This window comes from Aythya ferina (assembly GCF_964211825.1).
Source record: "Aythya ferina genome assembly, chromosome: 4".
Taxonomy (NCBI): domain Eukaryota; kingdom Metazoa; phylum Chordata; class Aves; order Anseriformes; family Anatidae; genus Aythya; species Aythya ferina.
In genome coordinates this window covers 4913691-4919907 of record NC_140300.1, presented here as the reverse complement: position 1 = coordinate 4919907, position 6217 = coordinate 4913691, and positions in this window count along the sequence as shown.

The following is a 6217-nucleotide window of genomic DNA, read 5'->3' as shown; positions in this document are numbered from 1 at the left end:
TCTAAAGAAAAGCTACTTTCAAGTAATCTAAAACGTTGTGAGTAGACAAGCTTATTAACACTTGTCATATTTTATATAGAAAATACTGGATAAAGTTTCCTCCTGTGCATAGATAAAGCCCATGCAAAGAAGCCAGGAAGTATAGGATGAATTTTTGTCATGTGAAAAGAAGTTGTACTTCAGCCATGTAATTTCTTTGGAAATATCTCCATGGCCATACTGAAAGAACCTAAACTAGATATGGAAAAAAACAGGTTCAGTTCACCTCTTTGGTAGACCTCTTGAGAGCAAATTATTATTCTCTTTCCTATACTATATTAGAAAATCAACAATTGTGTATGACTATAACACATTGGAAAAATAGGATAAAATAGTTTAAATAGCTTGGTCTGTTACAGAATACTGTATGAATGGGATTAAATTCTTAGCTGTATTAAATAAATGTCCATGACCAGGAATAAGAGAGTACAAGATTAATTTTCTGTCTGATCAGAAATTATGTTAGACCATGTCTGTCCTGACAAAATTCAGTTGCCACTGTTCTTTCCTTCTTTGGTCAAATTCACACAGCAGCCTTCGTCCTGTAGTTTTAATGTTATGGTCTTTTTTTATGCGTATCTCTGACTCACATTGCACCCTAGAAATCTCTGAATCTCTTTATCTTCATTCGAGAGTTAATTTAGAATAATGATAGCTTATCTTTGGTAGAGCAGAGAAGAGCAACCATTAGAGAGATCATCAACCCATATCTCTACACTGCACCTTGAGACCCACCACAGTGACCTCCTCAAGACTGCTCATGCTGCTCACGCAGACAGTAAGGCTGGAAATACGTGGTTAGATATGTCTGTTTGACACTTAAATCTGTGTGCATCTCAGCACCCCTGATGCCTTAGCAAGCTGCTAAATGATTTAGGACTTGCCAGACAAACTCAAATAGGTAATCTGCAGTCTGATCAAGAGGCAACAATTTTGTCAGAAGACAGATGAGCCATGGATCATATAATCACTGATTCAGATGCTCACCTGAGTTCATTCACACAGATATATGTGAACTTTTTTTTCATAGGAAGTGTATTGCAAAACCAAAATCAGTACAAATCTCTAGCAAAACAAAAGGCATTCCTTTTACAAGTGGACTAAAATAACATACTTTTACATTTTGTGCCTCATATAATTAATAGCTAATTACTAGAAAGAATCAAATTTCTTAAAAATATAGCCTCAACTTTACTATTTCCCAACAACTTTGTACATGTTAATTTTGCTTTTCCAGATTTATGGCAATGTGATTGAGTCCTGACTTTAATAAATACAAAGGATTTAAAATCTATGGAAAAAAAACTTGTACAGAATTTAATCAGGAATTGGATGCTTGGGCAGAACTGGTCAGACCAACAGTTATGTTATCAGCTATGTATCTTTGGATTTATTTTTTTTTTGCTGTCAAAAAGATAAAAAAAATGCTGTTTCTGATGGAAACAGCAAAAAAATGGTCAAATTTTGCAAATCTTGTTCTGGATATACCCTGTCTAAGAAAAGAGCATGGAACAGCAATTCAATAATGATCTTGACATTTTCCAACACCAGAGATTGTCCTGCAATAAAATTCCACAATCATTTTTATATTTTTTTTTCAGAGATTTTTGATTCTGCAGGTTGCCAAATTTAATTATGATTCTACAGCTGTTGACTTCTTATGAGCACACAATAAACTACAACACTTTTCAGTTGTGTACCTAAAGAACGATGTCAGTTTTTTCACAGTCTAATTGTTGTGTACAACAAAACCACAATAGCTCTTTTAACTAGTCTGCAAACTCTTTAGAAATGCTTACTGTACTCTGTATTTTGGAAGCTGCTAAAACATAATAAGCACACAAATTGCTACATATATAATGAAAAGTTCTTCTAACAAAGCTTTATCATTTCAGATCGTGACAAAAAGTCACATTGCCAGTTGACTTTTGTGCCAGAAAGACCTATTTTAGGCACAGTTGTGCTGACAGAGGGGAAATTGTATCAAATTAGTTTGGTTAATTTGAACAAGAGATACAACAACTTGGTGGAGAACAAACAACAACAACAAAAAAACAAGCAAGCAAAAATCCCAGAACCTTCTGCAACAGGTTGGGCCCTGTTTAGTTTGTTGTTGTTGTTGTTGTTGTTGTGTTTGTTTGTTTGTTTTTGTTTTAATCCAGGGGCCAAAATACATGGAATAATTCACACTCTTTAATCAGCACTCCTCCTCTCAGAATGAAATGACCATATCCAAATTGCAGATTAAGCACAATTTTTAGTATCTGCTTCCACTCACACCATTTGCAAATATTGCCTGCTCGATGCTACAGTCCATAAATAAGAGGTAATCAAAGAATTGGACTGTCTTAACAACTGTGGATCACTGTTTGAGCCCATTCTTTAAACCTACTTTATTTATTAGTATAGTTATATTTTGTAACTATATCTATAGTAGATGTACTTTGTCAAATAGCTTGGCCAGCATAGCTGTAGGATGATCAGCACTGTGTCCTTGAGATAACACTTATGGGTACCTATCCTAGTGGTCCTTATATATATTTAAAAATATTGTCATCTAGGATTCAACTCCGGTTTTTGTTGGTTAATACAAGATTTACAGCTAACAGCTAATTTGCTTAATCATCCTCTGTTGTTAAGGTTTCTCCCTGTTTGCTATTCAAGTTATAACAAAAGCCAAAGACAGACAGATCCATGCTTTCACTTTAGTGTCAGAAAGATTCATGATAGTGCCACTAATCCATTTTGACTCTAAGTAAGGAGGTTAGTGTCTAACTTTGTCTATAATTTATCCATTAAATTAAAATGCTCTTGGAAAAAAAAATAAAAATAAAAAATCAAGGAGGGCAACAACAAGCTGATTAATTCACTCTAATTACACTAATTTGCATGGAATTCTGCTTGTGGTAATTCAGAAAACAGTCACCTCTGATTAATATATATTAGGCAATTAGAAATATGAGCAAGCTTTGTCAATATAGTCTATTAATCTAAACACTTTCTTGTAAAGTCAAGCCACGTTTTACATGGACATTTTAATTAAGATCATTTTTGAGCACTGTTTACATTTAGCAAAATGTAGCTATTATAATTTGTGAAGTTAGTAAGCATTTTAAATAGGCTTGGTGTTTCCTATTTGAGTATAGTTAAGACATTGGATACTTACGTGTGTCATACACTTTGTTCTCATTTTTGGTTAGCAAAAATGGTTGTTTTGCTGTCCTTGTGGCTAGGTTCAGCTTGAGATATAAAACATGAAGTTATAGCCCACAGCTCAAAAAACCAGTGAGCCACAGGTAGCTACTGTGTAGGACCATAATCTAAGAACACTACATGTCTTCCTGTTCTTATATCTTCTCTGGACATCCATAACCAGTCTCCACTGGAGACAGGTTACTAAGCTAACTGTGCTTTTGCTATGGCCAAATACAGGCATTGTGATGTTCTCATATCCTTAAAACAGTGTAGTCACTCCAACATTACTCTGCTTGAGCTAATAAATCTTCCCTTTCAGCAGGGATAATTAATTTGTCTTTGGCACCACACTAATATATACATATTACTCCTTGGTACAGAGCTGGAATGCTCAGTTAACTTTGAGTTCCTGCATCAGGCTGTGCTGTTCAGCATAGCTTTATTTTCAAACAACCACATTTCAAAAAGGGGAGAATTTTTGATATTTAAGAGCTACCATTTCCTTTCCCCTTGGCCCTTTTTTTGCCGTTAAATCATTCCTTTAACTGTAGTTCAGATCTTACCATTTTTTCTTGAGACTCAGAATATTAGAAATGCTTCATATGTTTTATACATATTGTTGTTAAGGCCTGTGATGGTATACAGAGGAATACAAACTCAAGAGTCTTGAATTCATATACTTTTAATGGCAGATCTTTTCCAACTTTTACTATTGTGGAGGGGGAAAAAATGAAAATGTATACCCATAAAAGAGAAAAATGAAACAAAACCTTCCAAAATTAAATCCCCAAAGTAAAAACCACAGTCATATTATATTGATTATCTCATAGTTTTAAGCTATTTTACAGGTTTTAGATGTATGATATTGAGACATGGCTGTCTTGGTTCACCAGTTAGTAAGCTACCTTGGCTATAGTTTCATCTTCTTTAGCTGGTCAGCATTCTGAACACTGAAATAGGGAGGCAGAATATATTTTCATTTCTGTGCGTACAAGAAGACTAAAGGATTTAAATTTGAAACTACTGACATTCAATTTCAGCTACACTAGTGAGTTTAATGGAGTCAGTAACAGATTTCAGTACCCTCTGTTTTGATTAATAAATGTCTAGAAATGAGGTTTCTATAAGATAAATTCTCAATTCACATTTAACATGGAAACCTCACTTTCCATTACTATTTCAATTTACATACTTTTAGTAGTCTGAGCTAGTAAATATGAAATATAAAGAGAAACAGCACACATGCTTTTCATTATTATTGGTGAAGAAAGGCTAGTAATCGTTATTTGAGTTGTTCATCATTTTATCTGTACTTTATGCTACAGTTCTACTACTGTTGTGTTCTGGCCCTTGGATGAAGACTTCATTGTGAAGCATGTTCATAACTTTTTACTATTATATATTTATTTCATTCAAAATCTTTGTACAATTTTTTTGGCTTTCCTAGCAGTCTTGATGGGAAAATTCGCCCAGGGTAGACCCTAATGTACCAAAAATATATGAAGAAGCAATAATCTTGTAAGAATCCTGAAGCACTTCCAGATGGACTGGATGATAGAGGTAGTTACCAGCTCAATCTTGCATGATGCTGTGGATAGCAGGTGGTGCAGTAAACAAAGGAAAAACTGTTTGAATTAATCAGCAGCCTGGCTTCAAGACATGGAATGCTAGGTAAGCCAAGTGGCTGTGGTTTTGAATGTGGATAATAGAGACAAAAATAAATAAATAAATAGATAGATAAAATTTAATGCACTTTATTTGTACAGCAACAAAAATCTACTGAAGAATATTCAAATTTAGTCCAATTTCAGGTTAAAACAATAAACGATTTAACATGTTGTTTTATTCTAGTTAATCAGTTTTACATGAAATTAAGAAATTAAGAAGACATTAAATGTCTTCATTACATGTCACAGAGTTTTTAAATATTTTAATGATTTATGTTTATTCTTCAATTATTCTCTTTCCAGATAAAATTCAGGTAAGCACTTTCTGCTTTTAATTATACACAGACTGTGCTTTTTGGTGTTGTTGTTGTTGTTGTTGTTTGTTTGTTTTCTCTTTAGGAATACTAAAACTGAAATATTGCAACATACCTTTGAAATTGAAAATTAACATGGATTTTTAGTTCCTCTGGGATGTTATCCACCTTTTAACTCATTATTAAACTCTGCCTCTTTCAAAGACTCACTCTACCTATACAATAGCTCAGACAAAAGCTAGTTCTCATCCTATAGGAACTAAATATAATCATAGCTGTCATATTTTTTTATAAAATAATATTAGCTGCAAATAAATATATACAAATCCTACCTTCTACTTCCTTTTTTTTTTTTTTTTTTTCTTCCCAGTCCTCTCTGAAGTAGAAGTCGTGCTTGAAATGCCAGTGCTATTTTTATTTCCTACTTTCCTGTGGATTTGCAATCACAAGCTACAAGTTAATTCTGGAATGCTTTATGAGAGATAGTCATGAATTTCTTCACAATTTTTGACAAAATACCAAGTACACTGCACCTTGCAGCTGCATAATCTTTTAAAAGTTTAATTCATTTTGCCAAAGATAAACCAACTTTTTTCTTATACACAATCGAGTTAATCCAGTAAGTAATACATCTTCAGGCACATAATTTACAGCCTAAGTAAAGCTGGGGAACAAACAAACAAAATTTTACTTTTTCAATACTTCACTGTAAACAACAGAAGGAGATGATAATGATTTTATTAGATGAACAATCTATATTTTGATATCACCTTTAATTTTGATGTTTGAGTGCCTTAGTCATTAATTCAGTTTCATCAGGCACTTGGACAGCACAGAACTTAATGCCCTCTTTCCAGATAGATGTACTGCAAAATACTGTTTTGAAAGTGCAATTGGTTACATAGAAATCCACAAAAGATTTGTGCATTTTACTTCATTTATTTTCTGCTATTTATTTATATTTCTCATTCAATTGCTTTTAGGGAAAGAAAACTTTTAACT